This window comes from Trachypithecus francoisi, unplaced genomic scaffold (genome assembly GCF_009764315.1).
Source record: "Trachypithecus francoisi isolate TF-2019V2 unplaced genomic scaffold, Tfra_2.0 Lachesis_group12, whole genome shotgun sequence".
Taxonomy (NCBI): Eukaryota; Metazoa; Chordata; class Mammalia; order Primates; family Cercopithecidae; genus Trachypithecus; species Trachypithecus francoisi.
The window spans coordinates 20,701,729-20,727,486 of record NW_022681457.1 but is presented as its reverse complement, the minus strand read 5'-3'; the positions used below and the strand labels follow the sequence as shown (position 1 = coordinate 20,727,486).

Here is a 25,758-nt window from a genome sequence, read left to right as displayed (position 1 = left end):
CTGAGGTTTACTTTGCTCATATAAAATGAAAGTAGGAATGCCTGCCCCATGAAGTTGTTGTGAGATTAAAGCAAAAAGCCTTAAGGATTTGGATAGCTTGGACCTAGTAAGTCCTTGATGAATGCTAGCTATGAATTTGTTTTTGAATCACAACACAGTCTAATATACCTACTCTTCCACAACGTATCAAGATTCATGACTAATTCTGAGAAGTACAGAATCCCATCCTAACAAATGGTCTCTTACAAATTATTTAGTACAACATTATTCTTTTATGGAGGAAATGATTGTGATCCAGAAAGGATCAGACATTTGCCTGAGATCACACAGCTAGTTAATGGCAGGGCTAGGGTTAGAATGCCCTAATACTTTTCCCAGCCTCCTTCAAAGTTTAAAAAAGAGAAGGAAGGAGGAGAATTAGCATTTATTGGGGAGCATTTATTATTCATAAATCTTCCTTATAAATGGTGTTATTTAATCATTATAGCAACAATAGACTGTAAGGGATTATTACCCTTATTTTAAAATGAACAAACTAGAATTTAAGCTGTAAAGAGCAAGAATTATGTCCTTCTTCTTTTATGTATCATTAGCAGGCAGAACAGTGCCTGGCACGTAGTAGGTGCCCAGTAAATATTTTTGAATGAGTCAGATAGCTAATAAATGTTAGAGCCAGGACTTGAAATGAAGTCTGCCTGACTATAAAGCCCATGATTTTATTGAACTGGCCTTGAACTAGGATGTAGAAAGGAAGAAAGAAGAAAACGCTCAAACATCTTTGAGAAAGGTTGTAATGTAGGCGGGTTTCAATGTATTAAACTAGGTACTCTTCTAGAAATTATTTCATTTATTTTTCGTAACCACCAAGGTTAAGTGCTTTCTTTTTTAAACATATGAGGAAACAGAGATGCAGAAAACTTCAGTGATTCTTCCAAGGTAAAACAGTGAGTCAGAAAAATAAGGGCTCAGATTCTGGTTCCAGACTTTCATCTCCATCCTGGGCTCTTCTCATCCGTCACAGTGGCTTATAGACTGCATCCAGAAGAGGGCTTCTGATGGGCCAGGAACATATCTGGCCTACCATACGATGGGAGGCAAGCATTGCCCCTCCAGGCTTGCCACTGAATGTTGATCAGAATGCCCAGATCTGTGGTGGCTCTCTAGGACCAGAGGCACAAAAATAGAAAGCCAGTAAGTTGAGCGTGGCTGGATACTTGGGAATTCTGTTGGGGCTTGCATCAAATCTGGGAGTTCTCTGCCTCCCCACTCCTAAATTCAATAACTAAAGTTCTCTGTTTCTTAAGATTTTATTAGTTGGCTTTCTGTTATCTATAGCCAAAACTACTTCTAATATGCTGTACTTCTCTGGAGTGAGAGTGCAGTAAAGACTATGGCATTTATTGCCCATTTTCTAATAAATAGGTGCTATGGTCTGAATGTTTGTGTCCCCCGAAAATCCATGTTAAAACCAACCCCTGTGGTGATGGTAGTAAGAGGTAGGGCCTCTTAATTAGGTCATGAGGGCTGTGCCCTCATGAAAGGGATTAGTGCCCTTATAAAAAAGGCCTGAAGTGGCTCCCTCACCCCTTCTGCCATGTCACAACACATAGAAGGTGCCATCTATGAACCAGGAAATGGGCTCCCACCAGACACCAAACTGACGGGTACCTTGATCTTGGAGTTGCCGTCCTCTAGAACTGTGAGCAATAAATTTCTATTGTTTATAAATTTCCCAGTCTAAAGTATTTTGTTCTAGTGGCAGTCAAGCTAAGGCTAAGATAGTCTTAGCCTAAGACAACAGGCAAATCTTCTTACTTCCAGAGTTCTCAGTGTTCATATTTTTATTAGTGGTAGGTATTTGTTGGTTGAAAGTATCAGAAAAGAACTGAAGCTAACTTGTAAGAATGAGAGGAAACTATAATAGGAATAAGGGGTGTCTCATGAAACCCAAATACAGGAATTTAGCTGAGCCTTGCAGTGGCCTAAAACTAAGATCTCAAATGCATTTGGCAATCTGTTTCTTTCCAATGTTTGCTGTTCTGTGTGCTGCATACTTCTCTGTGTTTGAAAAAATAGACTTTTTTTCAAAGTCTTTGAAAAATAGACTTTGTCATCATCAATATTTATATGTAACATATTTAACCACCAGGGAAGAGGCTGAATCTTAAGCCCAATAAAAATTTCTAGAAGAGTAGAAGTGATTGGCTAAACTTGGATCTTATGCCCAATGGTATAACAACCAGCTCTGCACAGATCACAGAAGGATCACAGAGTATGAACTTGGCTTCTTGGGGCTGATCCCCATACATCATGTGTATGATAAAGCAGAGGAGTTCTGAGAATAGAGGGGCTGGGGAGGCAACCCAGAAGGTATCTATTATAAAGTTTCATCTCCACTGTCTTCTTGAGGCATTCAGTGCTAGTTTCGGCTATTATCAAGGCTAAGTGGCAACCCTGCCTTTACTGCAGTTTGGTCATTCATTCATTTAACATTGAACAGGCTGGATTCCAGGCATCAAGCATGGAGCAATGGACTAAGCTGAGAGTCACTGCCCTCAGAGATCTTATGCTTTCCCCCTTCAGGTATATATGGTGTCCTATATCCTTCTAATAAGTCACCTCTTTACCTAAGCTTATTTCAGATGGGTGTTTGTCACTTCCCATCAAAAGAGTTTTGAGTAGTAGAGAAATGGGTACTGGAAATGGAAAGTTTCCACGACAGCCCCCCATTGTAAAACTAGCTGAGTTAGGATGGAGTGGGGAGTTGTTAGGATGCTGCCATATGGAGTTGGAATATTTGCCATCTTTGTTAGGTGGTAGAAAATCAGTTGGTTAAAGAATTATCAGTTGTCTGCTAAACTCTGTATTTTATGAACTCAGACCATTATTCGTAAAATAGGAACTTGAGATGACCTGGTAGAGAATGTGAAAATATTTCCTACTTCTAATAAGTTATTGATTTTAGCTCATTTGATAGCAGATAGTGAATAGCTGGTTAGGTTTACAGCTTTGTTTAAAGAATTAATTTGTTTCTGCCTGGAGTTGGCAATTTGAACCATTGAATAAGATAAGCAAGTGCCTTAAGAATACAGCCTCAACATTGTTAGTGCATCGATTAGGATATTGGATACCTGGGAGGATTCAGAAGAATCAGGGAGACCTGATACTCCAAGATGGCTTCAGCAACTCTGCTCTTGTATCCTTGTGTCTGGAAAAGTTGAAAATGCACATTTAGATGAATAGTGAAGTGGAGACAGCAGCCACAATTAGCTTTGCTCCACTACTCCAGCCTTTTGTTCTTCAAACTCAGAGGCAGAGGCCAATAAGCTAAGATTTAGGGAGATGTACAGAGTCCTCAGATTTGATACTGAGAAACTGATGCTACAAAAGTAAGATCCAAATTCAAAAATGAAACTTTGGTAATTTTTCTGGTATTGGTTGCCAGCAAACTGAGTCCTTCATGTGTCTTCTGTGCCCTCCCCATGCAATAAATAGGCCTGGATGACAAAGAACTTAAAAGAGTTGTACTGCAAGAAATTTCAAGCTTGGTAAACAGAAACCTGTGGTTGTTTGTTCAAATATTAAAGCAGCCCTTAGTCCACATTCATGATCCAAACAGAAATGAATTACCCAGGTGGTATAGTCTTCTATAATTAAATCCTCCTCAGTTTTCCTCTTGGTTTTGGCACTGATTGACACTGGCCAAAGGAAGTCTTTCCAGGGGGGTAGAACCCAGGGTGGCCTGAATGACTGGTGAAGGAACAAACAGATATCAATGAGAGTGAGTGGTCCAACAGAATCCAGAGGATACTCTGTCCTGGTGACTCAGTATCATGTTGCTTCCCCTGGCCCTCATTAAGAGAGTCTTCGTATCCTTTATTTCCATGACCTTTGGATAATTAATATATTGGGTAGTTATTATTGGGTGCATTATTTAGCATGTAGGCTGCAAAATTTCAAGAAGTCTCAGTGAGCTGTGTTAAAGAGGAGGAATCAGCATTCACCAGACAACTTGGCTTGAAAATCACTGGCCTCTGGAGCTGGCAGCTGGATGGGGCTTTAAGTTTTCTCCTTTTGGGAAACTATTGACTTTGGATGAAATGAAGTAATTTGTCCAACAATAATAATAGCTATATGTATTAATTCCTCACCATATGCCAGGTGCTGGTCTAAAGCTTTGTGTTCATGAGTCATTTAATTGTCCCAACTATCATATGAAGTAAGTTCTATTACTATCTGCATTTTACATAGGCAATTAAATGCCTCGCTTAAAGTTGAACTGAGAGTCTATGGTGTGGGTTCTTAGCTATTATATTGTATTTCCTTTTAGGTAACTTACCTTACAGGATTTTGCTTTATTTTTCCCCTCCTATCTCCTACTACTGCATCTTCTTGACAGCCTTCTTCCACCAATATTTTGAGGTGCAACTGACATACAATAGCCAGTTCAAATTGATGAGTTTTGACATATGTTTGCACCCATGAAAACATCACTGCGCTTCAGATAAGAAGGAACATATCCATTACTTCCCACCCACACTTTTCTCATGTTTCTGTAATCTAGCCCTTTTCCCTTTTCACTGCAAACCCTAAGTGATCACTGACCTCCTTTCTGTCACTATAGATCAATTTGCATTTTTGAGAATTTTATGTAATTGATATCATACAGTATATATTCTTTATTTTCTGCCTTCTTTCACTCAGCACAATTATTTTGAGATCCATCTATGATCAATAATTTGTTTTTATATGTAACTATTATTTCATTATATGACTGCTCCTATGTATGGCAGTATACATCACAGAAGAAGTATAACTGCTGTGAACATTTATGTCCAAGTCTTTATCCAAATGTGTACTTTAAATAAATGTCTAGCAATGAAATGTCTGGGTTGCATGGTAGGTGTATGTTTAACTTTTAAGAAACAGCTTAATAGTTTGCCAAAGTGGTTGTTTTTTTTTTACATTTTTCACCAGGAGTGTTTGAGAGTTCCAGTTGCTCTGTATCCTCACCAACACTTGATATAATTAGTCTTTCTATTGTTAGCCATTTTAGCAGGTATGCAGAGGTATTTCATTGTGATTTTAACTGGTGTTTTTCTAGTGAATAATGATGTTGGACATCCTTTCAGTGCTTGTTTGCCATCTACATTTCTTCTTTGCTTCTTCAAATATTTTATCCCTTTTATCTATATTTGGTAGTTTCATTTTATTATTATTATTGATTCTAGCTCTTCCCTTTGGAATTTGCTTCCATTTCTCAAAGAGGATATTCTACAAATTAGAACACATATAAAGGAGGTACACATGGTTTAGTAGATAGGGCACAAGTTTGGAAATGATCAGGTATATCTGGATATGAATTCAAGCTCCGCTACTTGATAAATTATGTCACCTAGGGCACCTCAGTTAATGTTCCTGAGCTTTAAGGTAACTTGTCCGTAAAGTGGACCTAGTGAACCTATCTCCTAGTATTTCTATAAAAAATAACTGAAACACTCTTCTTTAACAAATGTAAGAAGGATTAGAATCCCTTCAATGTCAGATAGTCATGTAAAATATCTGGAGTGGTGTCTTGCTTATTATTTCCTATTTTCTCTCTTCTTCCCTTTTGTACATACAATATATATACTTTACTTTTTTCTTTCTTTTCTTTATTCTTTTTTTGAGATGGAGTTTTGTTCTCGTCACCCAGGTTGGAGTGTAATGGCATGATCTCGACTCACTGCCAAGATCACAACCTCTGCCTCCCAGGTCCAAGCGATTCTCCTGCCTCAGCCTCCCCAGTAGCTGGGACTACAGGTGTGCCACCTATTCAAATTAGTTAATTAAAAATTAGCATGCTCAGCTAATTTTTGTATTTTTAGTAGAGACAGTGTTTCACTATGTTGTCCAGGCTGGTCTTGAACTCCTGACCTCAAGTGATTCACCTGCCTCGGCCTCCCAAAGTGCTGGGATTACAGGCATGAGCCTTAAATACATTTTTTGAAAGAGACTTATTATACATAAACATGCCTAACACACTCCAATAATACCACACCCCAATACTACCTGCGGTGGTACCAGTCTCTCATCAGGGATTCAGGAACCCTCTGATCTGAGGCTTCTCTTCTTTGGACATCCTGTTTTTTCCCACCGCCCTCATCCCTTTCTGAGTACCTCCTAGTTTATATCTTGCTCAGATAGGAAAAAAAAAAAAAAAAAAACCCACCACCAACAACAACAAAAAAAATGGTCATTTAAAAATGTGTGTTGTTTTTTAAAACAATGGTAGAGAATTCCCAGTCTCTCTGTCCGGAGGGGCTTAAGATACAGATGATCATCAACCGCTAACAAGAAGGTTTGTTTCCCTCCATTGTGCACAAAGCTTAGTAGTAGCTCTCTTGATCTCTACTCTTTCCCATGAGTTTCCATGGGAGCTGAGCTGCCTTTGCTGTGTTCTTGGTGGGGGAAGGGCAGGGTTGGGAGACTCAGCGATAGCTATTGCCCCTGGCTCTCTGACAAGAAAAGAGCAGCTTCCAGATAGGGTTCAACCTGAAAAAAGGACCCCCTGCTGTGCAGGAATTATTCACTCTAGGATATGCTTCCTGTGCAGTAACATCAAATATTCCCACTGGCTGCAGAAGCTCAGGATTTGACAGCTTAACTGCTTCATGCCCACTCTGCATGAGCTACAAAAGGCCCTGCCATACAATGCTGTGCATGTAATGGATGCCCTGTCATGGTGGTTTTCCTCCTCATTCTAATTTCCACCCTCAAACAGTTATTGGGGCCATCTCTTGACGTTGCTCTGTGGTTGATGTCACTGAGGTTTTATATGTGTCATCACTACAATCCTCCCAGGGGCTACTTCTTCATGCCTTCAATTCCTGTGGGGCTCATTCCCTGAGTCCTACCCATCCTGGACTAGCTCAACAACTGGCTTTGTAGAAGGGGCTAAGGGACCCTTGAATATCATAGTCTCATTGAAAAAAAAAATGCATTGTCCTCCTAGTGTTTTGGGGCTTAGGCCTTTTCCATAGAATTTTGATATTCTCTACTCTGAGGAAATACAACAATATTGTGTTGAAAAGGCCAGTGAGATATCTGAGACAGCTATTTCTCTCACTAAGTAGAAATCTAGTTCATTTTGTGGAGAAATTCACAAAAATAAAAAGGCATAGATTACAAAGGGCACAATGGAAGGAGAAGTTGCATTAAACCCAGAGTCCTGCAGGATGCCACAGAAAGACTGGCTTAGACTCAAATGCTAATAGCCCCACTGATGAGCATAGACTACATGAACACAGAGAGACTGCAAGGACAACTTATGCACTCTCTCTCCAGCTGGCAGGAGCAATCTTCCTGGAACAGCTCCCTCCTACCTCCCATCCTCTCTGTGCTTAAAAACTTCCGGGAATCTTACTTCCTGCCCCAAACCTTTTCAGACAAATGAATGGACGGAGAAGTTACCTTTCACAGAAACTTCAGAGCCGTACCTTCAGACAAAATAACTAAAAAACCAAATAAAATATTAAATTAAAATTTTTTGAGACAGAGTCTTGCTCTGTCACCCAGACTGGAGTGCAGTGGTGCAATCATAGCTCAGTGCAGCCTGGAATTCCTAGGCTTAAGTCATCCTCCCACCTCAGCCTCCCAAGTGGCAGGGACTACAGGCATGTGCCACTGTGCCTTGCAGTAAATTAATATTTTATAGAGCAAAGTGGGAAGACTAGAAAGAATAGCAGACAGAGTTTAAGGCACATCCAGAGAATAAGGATAGGAAAGAGGACTTGCCGAGGTCTGAGAATGTGCCAGGCCCTCCCTATACTAGGCCTAGTCTCACACATCTTCCCCTTCAACCCTCATGAGAGTCCTTTGGAAAAAGATTATAATCTTTAGTTTATGAGTGAAGGGATAGAGGCTTACAGAGTTTGGAGAATTTGTCTCAGATAACCAAGTGATTTGTACAGATCTAGGATTTCATCACCAGTCTGTCTGATTTCCAAAGCTCATGGATTTTTTTCCTGCATGCTTTTTAGCAGCCCCTCTGGTCTCCAGCTATGTGTGCGTCAGACCCTGAGGCTGTGCTAGGCCCACCCATACTTGTTTTCTCCATTCTTCACAGTTTTTCTGAAGAGACTCATAAACTGGTGGGAGCTACCCCTTGGGGAGGTGGAGTTTTCCCTCTCCTTCTCTCCTGGACTCTTGTGGAGAACAGCACCTCCTTACCATGCTCCCACCATGAGGAGCAGGGTCTGAGTCTTCCTGTTTCAGACCTGACACTGCTGGTTCCAGTCATTCCTTCAATCCCTGTTTCTTGTTGTTTTGCTGGTGGTGTGTATGTTTGTTGGTTTGTTGGTCTGAAAGCAGCTCTGTACTCAAATTTCATTTGGTGAATGAAGATAAATGACCTGCCCTGAGTCCACTGACAATCCCTTCTCCAACTTAGGTTAGTGGTCTGCCCACTTCTTTAAGGGGTTCATTTCCCAGAAGTCTCTCTTGACAATTTTGAATAAGGGCTTCATTTCCCAGAAGCCTCTTTTGACAATTTTGAATACTAAGAATACCAAGATAAATTAGTCGCACTCTCGGCCTCCTACTAGTTCCCAGGAGGGTGAGGGAAATAAGTACTATCATGCAGTGTTCAATTCAAGAAATGGGAGTTATTCTAGGTATTTCAAGCAGAAAGGATTTTAATAGGGGAATTAGATGTTTATAAAATCATCCCAAGGGCTGGAAGTGTGGATTACAGGCTCTAGCAAGGACTTCCAGAGACAGCTACTACCTGTACTCCATCAGGAAGGGAGAATGTAGTCACCCAAAACTGTTGAACTACTGAGTTTTAGATTCTTGAATCTGTAACATACCACATACTTGCATTCTAAGAATCAGAAATCCAGCATAGGAAGCTGTTACTGCTGCTATTAAAACTAACTCTTGACGATTGTAAAACTGTTGATTTGTTACTAGAATATGATGCAGAAAAAAAATTCATGTCTCCACAACTCTGTTCACCAATAGAAAATATCTGAAGCAGCAAGAAACTTTGCTTTGCTTCATATCCTGTATGTGTGTATCTGTTGGTGGAACTTAATTTGCATCCAGAACCTTATCTGCAAGGAAGTCTGGAAAATGGACTTATAGTATAGAAGATGAGAGCGGATATTGGGGGAATATTTAACAGTGTCTGTCACAGGCTTACGCACACTATGAAAGGCATGGTAGGTCACAAAGAAGGGAGAGACCAGTTCTATCTGGAGATTCAAACAAAGTGCAGAGAAAACACTCAGGTTGGGCCTTGAAGAATATCCTGTAGAAGTCCGCCTTAAAGAGGGCTAAAGGACATTTAGGGCAGAGTAAACTTATGTGTTAGAGAAGGCAAGCACAATGCACCTAGAACCATCCTGCACTTCCAGACAAGAAACAGAAGGGAGAAAAAGGATCACAGTGAACAAAGCAATTTGAGTGGAGGCAGGGCCCAGTCCAGGCAGGCCTCATATAATTTGCTCAAGAGCCCAGACTTTCTCCTAATTGATCGCGGACCTGTGGAAGGATTCATGCAGAAGGACAACAAAATGAGATGCTGTTTTAGTCCATTTGTGTTGCTATAAAGAAGTACCTGAGACTGGGAAATTTCTTAAAAAACAAACAAAAAAGGTTTATTTGGTTTATGATTCTGTTGGCTGGAAGACTGGACACCTGGTGAAAGCCTCAGGCTGCTTCTATTCATGGTGAAAGGCAAAGAGGAGCCTACGTGTGCAGAGATCAAATTGCAAGAGTGGAAGGCAGAGACAGCAAGAGGGCAGTGAGCAAATGCTTTTAAACAACCAGCTCAGAGCAGTAGTAACAGAGCAAAACTCGTTCACCTCTCTCCATGCTGGAGGGCATTAATTTATTCATGAGCTATCCACCTCCCTGACCCAAACACCTACCATTAGGCCCCACCTCCAACATTGACCTCCAACATTGAGGATCATATTTTAACAGGTTTCTGGGGACAGACATCCAAACTATAGCAGACAGGTTTTAGAAGGGTCACTCTGGGACCTGTCTGGAGGACGCACTGAGAAGGGGAGAAATCAGAATAAAGGGAACAATTGGGAGGATATTGCTATATAGTAGACTAGACATAGTACCTAAACTAGATCTATGGATGTTGGGATGACGTAGAGAAATCCTGGAATATATCAGCAAGTTGACTCAATAGGAGTCTACCAAGCTAAAGAAATTGGGAACAATTATTGCTTTTATACTATGTACCAGACTCTATTCTATGCACTTTGCATGTATGAACTAAGTAAGTTCTATTGTCAATCCAAGTCTACATATGCAAAAACTTCTGCACAGCTGGCAAATGGCAGAGCCAGAATTTGAAACCAGGTAGTCTAGTTTTACAAAACAAATGCTTACTTTGCTCAATCAGTTCCTCTGCTGTCAGTGATAAAATCTGCTTTCCTGTACCTTATGAATCTTCATCCCACTTATTAATTCTGGTTTGGACCAGAATCAGGAGTTTTTATTTTTAACCCAGAAGTTCATGGATGAATTTTTGCAAATCTAGTGAACTCTGAAATTATAAAGAAATTTTAATGATTTTTTAGCATTTGTGATTGTTTACTGGGAAGTGGTAGAAAAGCTTTTCAACAGATTCTCCAATGGGTCTTTGATCTAAAAATACTCATGAACATTGCTTTAGAGCAGTGGTTCTCAAAGTGTGATCCTGGAGCCAGCAGCATCAGCATCTCCTGGGTACTATTAGGATAGTACCTATCCCAGACCTACTAAATCAGAAACTCTGGGAGTGGGACCCAGAAATCTGTGTTAATAAGTCTTCCAGATGATTCTGATGTGTGCTCAAGCTTGATAACCATTGCCCTAGAGCAAGCATAAACATGAATAATGTGGCAATAGGGTCTGTTCACTGGCCTGGGTGAGATATCCACAGTGGATGTGATACCAAGGAGGGGAGAACAAAATCATAGAAGGCTGAGATCTTCTTTGGATACTCCCAGGAAGGAAACACTGAGACATAAACTTTGAACCGAGCCGATATTTTGGACAAGGCACTGATGTAGGACTTCTGTGGAGCTCAGAACAGGCATTTCTGGGAGATGCTGAGCTCTTGACTTGCAGCTTAGAAGATGCGACCTGTAGACTCATGCATCATTCCCCAACCCCTCGGAGGCTAGCCACCCCCCTCTCCCATACAGTTTCTTCTAGGGCTAGAGTTTAGATATCTTGTTTCATCCAAGGTACACAGAACTCTAATGACATTTCACAGAGGATACTTGCCTGGACTCCCAGGGCATTTAGTATCACTGACACCCTAACTACTCACTGTGAGGTGCCAGGGCCCTGGCCCATACATTTGCCCAGCAGCACAACAGCTGTGCAGTCTGTGCAGGATTCATCCCTGAAATGCCAGTCTCTTTCAACATCTTCCTTGAAACACAAAAAGGTCCAGAAACAACATGCAGTGCTTGGCAATGGAAGTGGTGAGGAACTCTGTGCCCTACTCCCTTGCAGCCTGTCCTCCCCCAGGACCAAGGCTCGGCCTCTTTCTTTCTGCTAAGTCACAAAGCTGGAAAGTGCTGAGGGTAGGGAGAGAGCCTGTGCCTGCTGGTTGGCTTGGAAAGGTTCTGGGAATTCATTATGATCTAAACAACTATTCCAGTTATTCATGTGACTCAGCCCCTGAAATCAGGATCTTCCTGTGTCCACAGGGCCGGGTGTTGCTGACTCAGTGCTGAAGAGGGCACCTTGTCAGCCCTCCTAGGCTCCCAACTCCCCCTCTCCCTCCCCTTCCTCCCCAGAGGACACTGAAGGGAAGCAGATGTGTGAGTAAGCTTCTCAGCCTGTTCAGTTTCATTTTTAAACAAGCGACCAAACTCCTCCCATTCTAGTTCTCACCACACACATCTGTCAGTCTTCTGTGCATTTCGATAGGGAAGCAATCACAGTCACTTATGCATCATGCATTCACATATGCATTTAGCACAGGTTTAGCCAGCACCTACTCTGTGTCCAGCTGATTGCTAAGGGCTCAGATCCAGAGAGAGACATGTGCTATACCTGCCCATAACATTCAGGGGTCTAGTGGGGAAAATACATTAATGGACATTAAGGATGTAATTGAAAAAGCCCTGTAGCAGAGCACTTTTAGCTCTATAGAGAGCTTTGAGAATGCCGAGTTGCAAGTGCCAACCCTTTTTAGGTGTCTGGCATTCCTCTTCAACAAACAGCAAAATTCATAGAGTGTGGTTGGGAACTACTTCATCTATGAGAACTAGAGAGAGAAGAAAATTCCAGGAACCGACATGGTACAAGAGAGGGCTTTCTGGAAGGCTGAAGAAGGCTGCAAGGGTGTGGAGACTAAAGTGACAAGTTTTACAGTTTTCCCCAGGGCTTTTTTTTTTTTTTTTACCATTTTTATTTGTAAATTTGAAACACATAACATGGAAAAGGAAAATAGAGAAAAAGAAAAAATATATATGTGTGTGTATATATACATATATACAGCCTAGTGTAATAGTTTGAGCGTTTTTTGTTTGTTTTGTTTTCCCCTGAATATCTCCTTCTAGGTGAATTCTATCCATCCAGTTACTCCACTGCAGTACATCATACCTCTCTAGATTTGCAACAAAGATGATTTCATGAGACTCCCCTTCATCGCTGTCTTAAATTGTTTCCACTCTTTGCTCCAATACATCTTCAATCTTTGTTGTTTTATTCCCCAGTTCCACTGGCGGTGGAAGGTGGCAGGGGATCCTCAATATATGGTCAAAAGTAGATCTGTGGGTGGCGCCCAAGATGGCCAAATAGGAACAGCTCCAGCTTCCAGCTCCCAGCATGAGCGACACAGAAGACGGGTGATTTCTGCATTTTCAACTGAGGTACCGGGTTCATCTCACTGGGGCATGTTGGACAGCTGATGCTGGTCCATGGGTGCAGCCCAACCAGCGAGAGCCGAAGCAGGGCAAGGCATTGCCTGACCTAGGAAGCGCAAGGGGGAAGGGAATTCCTTTTCCTAGCCAAGGGAAATTGAGACACACAACACCTGGAAAATCGGGTAACTCCCACCCTAATACTGCACTTTACCAAGGGTCTTAGCAAACGGCACACCAGGAGATTATATCCCACACCTGGCCCGGAGGGTCCCACATCCATGGAGCCTCCCTCATTGCCAGCACAGCAGTCGGAGATCTAACTGCAAGGCGGCAGCCATGCTGGGGGAGGGGCACCCGCCATTGCTGAGGCTTAAGTAGATAAACAAAGCCGCCAGGAAGCTCAAATTGGGTGGAGCCCACTGCAGCTCAAGGAGGCCTGCCTGCCTCTGTAGACTCCACCTCTGGGGACAGGGCATAGCTAAAGAAAAAGCAGCAGAAACCTCTGCACATGTAAAAGTCCCTGTCTGACAGCTTTGAAGAGAGCAGTGGATCTCCCAACACGGAGGTTGAGATCTGAGAACGGAAAGACTGCCTGCTCAAGTGGGTCCCTGACCCCTGAGTAGCCTAACTGGGAGACATCCCCCACTAGGTGCAGACCGACACATCACACCTCACATGGCTGGGTACACCCTAAGATGAAGCTTCCAGAGCAAGAATCAGACAGCAACACTCGCTGTTCGGCAATATTCTATCTTCTGCAGCCTCCACTGCTGATACCCAGGAAATAGGGTCTGGAGTGGACCTCAAGCAAACTCCAACAGACCTACAGCTGAGGGTCCTGACTGTTATAAGGAAAACTAACAAACAGAAAGGACACCCACATCAAAACCCCATCAGTATGTCACCATCATCAAAGACCAAAGGGAGATAAAACCACAAAGACGGGGAAAAAGCAGTGCAGAAAAGCTGGAAATTCAAAAAATCAGAGCACATCTCCCCCTCCAAAGGAATGCAGCTCATTGCCAGAAACAGAACAAAGCTGGATGGAGAATGACTTTGATGAGTTGAGAGAAGAAGGCTTCAACTGATCAAACGTCTCAGAGCTAAAGGAGGAACTACGTAACCAGCGCAAAGAAAATAAAAATCTTGAAAAAATAATGGATGAATGGAAAACTAGAATAATCAATGCAGAGAAGACCTTAAAAGAACTGATAGAGATGAAAACCATGACACGAGAACTACATGACAAATGCACAAGCTTCAGTAACCGACTCAATCAACTGGAAGAAAGAGTATCAGTGATTGAAGATCAAATGAATGAGAAGAGAAATGCAGAGAAAAAAGAGTAAAAAGAAATGAACAAAGCCTCCAAGAAATATGGGATTATGTGAAAAGACTAAATCTACGTCTGATTGGTGTGCCTGAAAGTGACAGGGAAAATGGAACCAAGTTGGAAAACACTCTGCAGGGTATCATCCAGGAGAACTTCCCCAACCTAGTAAGGCAGGCCAACATTCAAATTCAGGAAATACAGAGAATGCCACAAAGATACTCCTCGAGAAGAGCAACTCCAAGACACGTAATTGTCAGATTCACCAAGGTTGAAATGAAGGAAAAAATGTTAAGGGCACCCAGAGAGAAAGGTCGGGTTACCCACAAAGGGAAGCCCATCAGACTAACAGCAGATCTCTCGGCAGAAACTCTCCAAGCCAGAAGAGAGTGGGGGCCAATATTCAACATTCTTAAAGAAAAGAATTTTCAACCCAGAATTTCATATCGAGCCAAACTAAGTTTCATAAGTGAAGGAGAAATAAAATCCTTTACAGGCAAGCAAATGCTTAGAGATTTTGTCACCACCAGGCCTGCCCTACAAGAGATCTGGAAGGAAGCACTAAACATGGAAAGGAAAAACTGGTACCAGCCATTGCAAAAACATGCCAAAATGTAAAGTCCATCAATGCTAGGAAGAAACTGCATCAACTAATAAGCAAAATAATCAGCTAATATCATAATGACAGGATCAAGTTCACACGTAACAATATTAACCTTAAATGTAAATGGACTAAATGCTCCAATTAAAAGACACAGACTAGCAAATTGGATAAAAGTCAAGACCCATCAGTTTGCTGTATTCAGGAGACCCTTCTCACATGCAGAGACACACATAGGCTCAAAATAAAGGGATGGAGGAAGATCTACCAAGCAAATGGAAAACAAAAAAAGGCAGGGGTTACAATCCTAATCTCTGATAAAACAGACTTTAAACCATCAAAGATCAAAAGAGACAAAGAAGGCCATTACATAATGGTAAAGGGATCAATTCAACAAGAAGACCTAACTATCCTAAATATATATGCACACAATACAGAGCACCCAGATTCATAAAGCAAGTCCTAAGAGACTTACAAAGAGACTTCGACTTCCATACAAAAATAACAGGAGACTTTAACACCCCACTGTCAACATTAGACAGATCAACGAGACAGAAAGTTAACAAGGATATCCAGGAACTGAACTCAACTCTGCACCAAGTGGACCTAATAGACATCTATAGAACTCTCCACCCCAAATCGACAGAATATACATTCTTCTCAGCACCACATCACACTTATTCCACGATTGACCACATAGTTGGAAGTAAAGCACTCCTCAGCAAATGTAAAAGAACAGAAATTATAGCAAACTGTCTCTCAGACCACAGTGCAATCAAACTAGAACTCAGGACTAAGAAACTCAATCGAAACCACTCAACTACATGGAAACTGAACAACCTGCTCCTGAATGACTCCTGGGTACATAACGAAATGAAGACAGAAATAAAGATGTTCTTTGAAACCAATGAGAACAAAGATATAACATACCAGAATCTCTGAGACACATTTAAAGCAGTGTGTAGAGGGAAATTTATAGCACTAAATGCCCACAAGAGAAAGCAAGAAAGATCTAAAATTGACACCCTAACATCACAATTAAACGAACTAGAGAAGCAAGAGCAAACGCATTCAAAAGCTAGCAGAAGGCAAGAAATAACTAAGATCAGAGCAGAACTGAAGGAGATAGAGACACAAAAAAACCCTCCAAAAAAATCAATGAATCCAGGAGCTGGTTTTTTGAAAAGATCAACAAAACTGATAGACTGCTAGCAAGACTAATAAAGAAGAAAAGAGAGAAGAATCAAATAGATGCAATAAAAAGTGATAAAGGGGATATCACCACCAACCCCACAGAAATACAAACTACCATCAGATAATTCTATAAACACCTCTACGCAAATAAACTAGAAAACCTAGAAGAAATGGATAATTTCCTGGACACTTACACTCTCCTAAGACTAAACCAGGAAGAAGTTGAGTCCCTGAATAGACCAATAGCAGGCTCTGAAATTGAGGCAATAATTAATAGCCTACCAACCAAAGGAAGTACAGGACCAGATGGATTCACAGCCAGATTCTACCAAAGGTACAAGGAGGAGCTGGTACCATTCCTTCTGAAACCATTCCAATCAATATGAGGGAATCCTCCCTAACTTATTTTATGAGGCCAACATCATCCTGATACCAAAGCCTGGCAGAGACAAAACAAAAAAAAAGAGAATTTTAGACCAATATCCCTGATGAACATCGATGCAAAAATCCTCAATAAAATACTGGCAACCCGAATCTAGCAGCACATCAAAAAGCTTACCCACCATGATCAAATGGGCTTCATCCCTGGGATGCAAGGCGGGTTCAACTTATGCAAATCAATAAAGGTAATCCAGCATATAAACAGAACCAAAGACAAAAACCACATGATTATCTCAATAGATGCAGAAAAGGCCTTTGACAAAATTCAACAGCCCTTCATGGTAAAAACTCTCAATAAATTTGGTATTGATGGAATGTATCTCAAAATAATAAGAGCTATTTATGAAAAACGCACAGCCAATATCATATTGTATGGGCAAAAACTGGAAGCATTCCCTTTGAAAACTGGCACAAGACAGGGATGCCCTCTCTCACCACTCCTATTCAAAGTAGTGTTGGAAGTTCTGGCTAGGGCAATCAGGCAAGAGAAAGAAATCAAGGGTATTCAGTTAGGAAAAGAAGAAGTCAAATTGTCCCTGTTTGCAGATGACATGATTGTATATTTAGAAAACCCCATCATCTCAGCCCAAAATCTCCTTAAGCTGATAAGCAACTTCAGCAAAGTCTCAGGATACAAAATTAATGTGCAAAAATCACAAGCATTCTTATACACCAGTAACAGACAAACAGAGGGCCAAATCATGAATGAACTCCTATTCACAATCACTTCAAAGAGAATAAAATACCTAGGAATCCAGCTTACAAGGGATGTAAAGGACCTCTTCAAGGAGAACTACAAACCACTGCTCAGTGAAATCAAAGAGGACACAAACAAATGGAAGAACACACCATGCTCATGGAGAGGAAGAATCAATATTGTGAAAATGGCCATACTGCCCAATGTAATTTGTAGATTCAATGTCATCCCCATTAAGCTACCAATGACTTTCTTCACGGAATTGGAAAAAACTGCTTTAAAGTCCATATGGAACCAAAAAAGAGCCTGTATTGCCAAGACAATCCTAAGCCAAAAGAACAAAGCTGGAGGCATCAGGCTACCTGACTTCAAACTATACAACAAGGCTACAGTAACCAAAACAGCATGGTACTGGTACCAAAACAGAGATATAGACCAATGGAACAGAACAGAGCCCTCGGAAATAATACCACACATTTACAGCCATCTGATCTTTGACAAACCTGACAAAAACAAGAAATGGGGAAAGGATTCCCTATTTAATAAATGGTGCTGGGAAAATTGGCTAGCCATAAGTAGAAAGCTGAAACTGGATCCTTTCCTTACTCCTTATACGAAGATTAATTCAAGATGGATTAGAGACTTAAATGTTAGACCTAATACCATAAAAACCCTAGAAGAAAATCTAGGTAGTACCATTCAGGACATAGGCATGGGCAAGGACTTCATGTCTAAAACACCAAAAGCAATGGCAACAAAACCCAAAATTGACAAATGGGATCTAATTAAACTAAAGAGCTCTTGCCCAGCAAAAGAAACTACCATCAGAGTGAACAGGCAACCTACAGAATGGGAGAAAATTTTTGCAATCTACTCATCTGACAAAGGGCTAATATCCAGAACCTACAAAGAATTCAAACAAATTTACAAGAAAAAAACAAACAACCCCATCAAAAAGTGGGCAAAGGATATGAGCAGACGCTTCTCAAAAGAAGACATTCATACAGCCAACAGACACATGAAAAAATGCTCATCATTACTCGCCATCAGAGAAATGCAAATCAAAACCACAATGAGATACCATCTCACACCAGTTAGAATGGCAATCATGAAAAAATCAGAAAACAACAGGTACTGGAGAGGATGTGGAGAAATAGGGACACTTTTACACTGTTGGTGGGACTGTAAACTAGTTCAACCATTGTGGAAAACAGTGTGGTGATTCCTGAAGGATCTAGAACTAGAAATACCATTTGACCCAGCCATCCCATTACTGGGTATATACCCAAAGGATTATAAATCATGCTGCTATAAAGACACAAGCACACGTATGTTTATTGCGGCACTATTCACAATAGCAAAGACTTGGAATCAACCCAAATGTCCATCTGTGACAGACTGGATTAAGAAAATGTGGCACATATACACCATGGAATACTATGCAGCCATAAAAAAGGATGAGTTTGTGTCCTTTGTAGGGACATGGATGCAGCTGGAAACCATCATTCTCAGCAAACTATCGCAAGGACAGAAAACCAAACACCGCATGTTCTCATTCATAGGTGGGAATTAAACAATGAGATCACTTGGACACAGGAAGGGGAACATCACACACCGGGGCCTATTGTGGGGAGGGGACAGCGGGGAGGGATAGCATTAGGAGATATACCTAATGTAAATGATGAGTTAATGGGTGCAGCACACCAACATGGCACATGTATACATATGTAACAAACCTGCATGTTGTGCATATGTACCCTAGAACTTAAAGTATAATAATAAAAAAAATTAAAAATAAATAAATAAATAAATAGTAGATCTGTGGCAATAAAATTAACAGTTCAAATTATTATTTTTTAAACATAGAAGCAGTTTTCCCATTATCTTTTAATTGCTAGTTGGAGAAATGTTTTTAATAGTTTCATTCTTGTCCTTTTCTTAAGTCTGATACACACCATGTACTAGGCAGGATGGCTCAATTTTCCCAAATAGTAAACTGCTTGAGCTTTCTTTCCTTATTTGATGGGGGAAAGGGGGAGTGAAAAAAAGAAAGATCACATGCTGTTGAATGAAAATTAAAGAAAATATGGCCATCTACCATGTATCAAGCCTTTACATGTATAGTATCATATCTCATTAACTACTAAAAGAACACACACACACACACACACACAGTAGATATTGAGGTACAGAAAGCTTAAGTAGCCTCACTGAGTGTGGCTGAGCCGAGATTAGGGCCTGTGTTGTTGCCCCTTACCAACTTACTGTACATGTAGGTACATAATGCAAAGAGATGCTCAGATCCCACTTTACAGATGGGAAAACTGAGACTTGGAGAAGTTAAGTAACATCTCCAAAGCCATACAAATAGTATGTGAGGTGGCAGACCTTCAGACCCAGGTGTGTCTGAATTCAAAGTCTGTGCCCTTTCCACCACACCATCCTATTTTTGTCTTTTTTTCTTTCCATTTTTGAGACCAGATTTCATTTCTCTTTAGGATCTAGTCTGAATCTCTATAAACATGGAACCTGATACCACTGTCATCCAGGATTATGATTTTAATCCATTGCAACATTAGAATTAGAATGTTTAAGCTTAACCCCAAGCATACTTCCTTATATTCATTCATTCATTCAATAAGTTTATATTGAATATTCATCTGTTTGTGCCAGACCGAGGTCCCAAGAAAAGAGCAACGAAAAAGACAGGCAGGCAGGGTCCTCTCTCCTTGTGGACCATTGAGTATAACAGAGAGAGAAAAATGTGAAGTAATAGTTACACAACTGATCCGTGTATTACAACCGTAGAAAGTGGTATTATAATAATAGCTACAATTCCATTGTTTACTATGTGCCAGTACCTATCCGAGGCAATCTACATATATTAACTCATTTCATTCTCATAGGCATATGAAGGAAGTAGAGACATCAAGGCAGACTTCTTGAATGAAGTGTCAGCTCAGTCTGTAAAGGGAAATTATGTTAAGGAGAGGGAGTTGGGAAGGAACATGAGTAGTCTAGGACTGTGCTGGCCAGGTAATCCTTAGCTACATGAGGCCATGGCGCATTTGAAATGTGGCTAGTCTGTATTGAGGTGTGCTATAAATGTAAAATACACACTAGGTTTCAAGAGAGTATAGAAGAAAATATGTATGATAGTGTGTTAATTTTTTATGTTGATTACATGTTGAGATTATATTTTGGGTATACTAAATATGGTATTATAAATATGCCATTAATATTAAATTTACCTGTTTCTTTTTACTTTTTTTAATGTGGCCTCTAGAAAATTTAAAATTAAATATGTGCCTCACATCATATTTTGATTGGACAGTGCTGCTCTAGCAATCTGGGAAGCCTCAGGGAGCAGATATGTCAGGGGAACAAGAACCTGGAGGATTACAGAGAATGATGAGAGAAGAGAAAAAAATGTTGAAAGCAAATGTAAATTACCAACTTTCTAATCTGCAGGTCAGAAAGGGTCATTGCAACCTTTGCAAGCCCCAAATCTGAGAGGTTGGGGCCCACTGACTTCTGAAAGTAGTATCATTCTCAAAACCAGCTCCACCTGTGAGCCAGGGGATGGTTAACGGCTGTTTTTGAGGCAGATTTTGTAGATGAATGAGGCAAGAATCATTAGGGCAAAACAGTAAATAAAATTGCAGGAACATCTCAGGGTAAAAGTCAAGTCTTTAACAATGGCTGGGCCAGCCCTCTAACATCTTCCTGCCTGCCCCTTTACCTCTCTGGCCTCATCTATTCAGCTTCTTTCCCATCCCTGCCCCTATTCCGGTTACAACGACCCCTTTGCTGAGCCTCAAACACACCAGGCATGCTCCTGACTCAGGACCTTCGTGCTGGCTGTTCCACCTGTTGGAAACACTCTTCCCCTAGCTATCCCATGGCTTACTATTTTAACTCACCTCATCAATAAGGCCCACCCTGACCATCTTTTTTTTTTTTTTTTTTTTTTTTTTTTTTTTTTTGAGGCGGAGTCTCGCTCTGTTGCCCGGACTGGAGTGCAGTGGCCGGATCTCAGCTCACTGCAAGCTCCCCCTCCCGGGTTTACGCCATTCTCCTGCCTCAGCCTCCCGAGTAGCTGGGACTACAGGCGCCCGCCCCCTCGCCCGGCTAGTTTTTGTATTTTTAGTAGAGACGGGGTTTCACCGTGTTAGCCAGGATGGTCTCGATCTCCTGACCTCGTGATCCGCCCGTCTCGGCCTCCCAAAGTGCTGGGATTACAGGCTTGAGCCACCGCGCCCGGCCAGACCATCTTATTTAGAATTGCAACTCCAATTGCACTCCTTTACCCTACTCTTGTTTTTCTTTTTATAACTTTTATTACCTTCTAACATATTCAATAATTTACTCTTTTATTATGTTTACTGTTAATCTCCCTATCAGAAAGTATGTTCTCCAAAGACAGGGATCTCGGTTTTATTTCCTTCATTATCCCCCACACCAAGACAGTGCCTGGCATAGAGCACCTGCTCAATTAACTTTGTTTTTTGAATGAATGAAAGTGTCAATGGTGATGCTTAGGGCAGGTTTGGTCAATGGACAGGCATCCTCTGTGCACCCTCTCCTCTCCTGAAGAAAATGACTCTTTTTTCCTCTCCTGTAGTTGGATTTAACTAACCTTGCTTCCCATTCAGTTTTTACTACTCAGGGTTCTGGATCCCACACATAGGCTCCCAAGAGAGTAAAAGCAGCAGGGAATGCAGAAGAAAACACCCTGGATTGGAAGTTGGGATTCCCAGGTGCCCTCCCAGTTTAGCAGCAACCCACCTGTTTCCCGAGCTGTCAAGGGTTCCAGGCTCAGTGGGAGGCTGAACAAGGTGCTGACCGAGTTCAGAAGGAAAATGAGGGGAAAATCGTTACCTAAAGGGCAGTGGCTCCCCAGGGATGGTCCTTGGACCAAAGGAATCAGCACCACCACCCTAAACCCACAGAATCAGAAACCATGGAGGGAGCCAGAAACGTGTTTGCATAAAGCCTCGGGTGATGCTGACCGACTCAAGTTTGAGAACTGCTGCTCTGGGGGAAAGAAGGGACTTTGTTGCAGCCTTGTAGGCAGGGACGGACTTAATAGGTCAGGCGAGAGGACAGGTCCCCGCGAGGGCGGACTAGCACTGGGTTGGGTTCGTACATCAAAGTCTGCGCAGTGTGGTCCCAGCCCAAGTCTGACCTGGGAAGTTGGAAAGGTCAGGGTTCCTACGTGCTTCCACCCCCACCCCAGGAAAGTCCCGGCGTCGAGGCCTTGACCCTCCGCCGGCACGCCCGCCTCTCTTTCAGCCGCAGCCCCGCCCGGGAAAAACCGCTGCGACCCGGGGCAGGTCCGTTCCCCGCCCCGCCTCCGCAACCCCCCACCCCACCCGGCTGCTCGCAGCAGGCGGTACCTGGCCTGGCGCCCTCACGCCGCGCTGGTGGGGAGCGCGGCCTCTCCGCCCCGTGGCAAGATCCCTCCACAGCTGCCCTTCGCCTCCGCTGGCCGCGTGGCACCCTCTCTGCTGCCTCAACTGACTGTCTCTTCCGTGTCTTGATTGTGGCCTCTGCCTCTCCCCCTTCCGATTTCGTTCGATTTCTTTCTACAGTTACTAAGCGCCCACTGTGTGCCCTGGACGGGACTAGACTCAGCAGGTAACTGGAAACAAAGGCACCTGCCGCGCTGAAGTTTCCCCGCATCTCCCTCCATCCTCTGCTCCATCCCCATTCCCAGCATTTGTCTTCTTCTCCTTCTCCTTCTCCTTCTTCTTCTTTCTTCTTTTTAATTTAATCTAAAGGAACCTTTCTTCTGGAAGACCTCACAGTAAAATTAAAAAGCCTACTTTTATCTGACTTCTAGAAAGTTGCAATTAAAATATACATCTTACCTTGACTTATGCCAACAATTTAAACTGTTATCAGCTATTAACACCTCAACCAGAATGAGTTTATTAACCTAAAGCAGACAGCTTTATCCTATGGAGGTCACCTACTTGAGAGAAACTATTATGTACATACTTTCACTTTTGTGCCACTCACTCATTCAAGGAAAAATATTCAGTCATTCAACCATTTATTGAGCACCTAGTATGTGCCAGCATTGTTCTTGACAAGCACTGCTCAATAGAAATAGTATTAACTACATACGACATTTTAAATTTTCTAACAGCCACATTAAAGAAAGTAAAAAGACATAAGTAAAAGTAATTTAAATAATTTAACCCAATATGCCCTAAATATTATTTCAATATGTGATCAATATAAAAATTATCAATAAAATATTTTACATTTACTTTTTTATATGCTGTGTCTTTGAAATGTTGTGTGTGTTACACTTCCAGCTCATCTCAGTTCCTGCTAGGAACATTTCAAATGCTTAATAGCCACATTGGCTAGTGGCCACTGTGCTAATCAGTGCAATTCTAGACACTTGGAGAACAGCTATGGAAAGACAAAGGAAGAAAGTCAATAAACTCATGAACAAATAAAATAATCATAAGTAGTGTTCAATGCTAGGAAGAAATTAAAACAAAGTAATGACATAGAATGATGGACATGACCTCATTTAACCCTTTCGATACCCCCCTCAAGTTGAGTAATAGTATATAACAATGTTATAGAACAGTTTTATAGCTACAAAAACTGAGGCTGAGACACAAAACAACTTGTCCGAGCACTTACAACTGGCAAATTCTATGTCCAGGATTCAGATCCCAGCTTGACTGCCTTCCGTGCTGGTTTCCATTACTCTACAAGGCCAGGTCATAAAGAAGACAGAGGGGAGGGAGGAGGAGTTGAATGGCTTTTGGGGTTTAAACTTTTGAGCACTGAACTAGGAATTTGGTGCTGCTGTGTGTTACTGATTAGGTCTCATGACCTCTCTGGGCCATCCTCACAGATAACATGGAAGGCCTGGCCTTTTTCAGGGGACCATTCCCCAAGTGAATACAGAGTTGTGAATAAAATAGTTAAACTTTGTATCCTCAAATGTACCTGCTTTTACACAAGTTTTGTGAAAAGCTCAAAGTATTTTTTTCCTTAGTTCCGGTGGACTAGACTAGGGTCTAAAGACAATAGGGACAACATTGCATAGTGCTAGAAGCAGGGGGCTTTGAGTGGTAGTTGGCTGGTCATCCTAGCTATGGAACCTTAACTGTTTTGAGTTTCAGTTTTCTTTGTTTTAAAACAGGTATCTACCTCATGGCATATTTGTAGAAGGGAAATGGAATGTTGCATGTAAGCATTTAACATAGCAACTAGCACATAGTAATCACACAATAAATATTGGCCATTATATGAATAGCCCCATGGGTATTATACATTTGGCGTTAAAAAGACTTGAATTTGAGTTTTAAATCTATCACCTACAGGCTGTGTGACTTAAATCAATTAATATATCTAGTTCATCTGAAAAATGGGAACAAGAACATTATTTGTACAATCTGCCACAGTGTCTTCATAATTGTCAACTAACATTCTGAGTATAAATGTGCTTCGCAAGCTGTGAAGTGCTGTGCCCATGTTGATAAATCTTGGTAGTTATTTTTCTGTCAAGGTTTCATATCCAGGCCTTTGCAGATCTGAGCTGCCTCATCATTGCCTTTGTAGCAGAAAACTGAGAACTCAATCTTATTTTTCTTTGTACCAGCAGTGCTCATCAAAATATTTTGTGTGCAGTGTGCCCAGATTATTAAAGTTAGGAGTCAGAGGATCTAGTTTGGCCTTTGCTACATACTGAAGGTGTAATCTTAGACCAGTCATTTAACTTCTCCAAGCTGTTTTCTTAGTCCCAAAATAGGAATAGTCTTAATACTTGACTTTCCTACTTGTTGGGGTTATTCAGGATGATAAAAGAGGTAAAAATCCTGTTGAACACCGTTCATTTCTATGAAGGCTGAGGGGAACATGCCTAAGCATTATTCCCAGTAGGCAGCATGTCTTTCCTCTTGGCAGCTCCTAGCCTTGCAAAGCAGCCTTATAGAACTACTAATGGTTTCCTGTCTAGGTCCCTGCTGTTTCATGCTTCGGTGCTTGTGCACTTTGCACAGGCTAGTTCCTCTGCTTGGAATGCCCTTCTCCTCATTTCCTCATCTTTAAACCTCACTCCTTACTTACGGGATGCCTAAGAAACTCATTTTCCAAAATCCAGCTTCAAAGAATCTTCCCTCTAAAACCCATTTAGACTCATCCAACCAAAGTCAATTACCACCTCCGCTCTGTGTCCCACAGTAACCAGTAAAGACTGCCATCATATCTCTCATCACCCTGCAGTATAACTATTGTTTAATCATTCATTTAATGGCAGCAGTATAGCACAGCAAAGGAGCACATAGGCCCTGGAAACTGGGTTCAAATCCTGGCTCTGATACTTAACTAGTTGTGTTGGGGAAGTGACTTACTATCTCTGTGCCTCAGTGTCCTCACCTGTTAAGCAATGATGATAATGACACCTCCTTCATACAATTGTTGCTGAGAAGAGACACATTAAACCGTTAGTGTCTGGTGCATAGCAGATGTTCCATAAATCTCAACTTTTATTAATGTTCTGTCTTTCTTATTTGACACCAAGGACTTATCCTCAGTGCCTAAAACAACCCGTGACACACAGGAAGAACTCAACAAATGATTGTTGTACTTATGA

General features: G+C 41.5%; 2 long non-coding RNA genes across 2 annotated transcripts in view; one reads left to right on the top strand and one right to left on the bottom strand.

Moving 5' to 3' along the window:
• The window catches only part of LOC117091987, a 73,052-nt gene that overhangs the window by 35,459 nt on the left and 11,835 nt on the right, over positions 1-25,758 (top strand). The gene's annotated exons all lie outside the window — the stretch shown is intronic.
• Positions 814-22,811, bottom strand: LOC117091988. Its single transcript, XR_004440593.1, has 4 exons — positions 22,532-22,811; positions 3,631-3,750; positions 3,132-3,208; positions 814-1,160 (listed from the first exon to the last, which is right to left on the bottom strand). It is a non-coding gene; the product is annotated as an uncharacterized LOC117091988 (long non-coding RNA).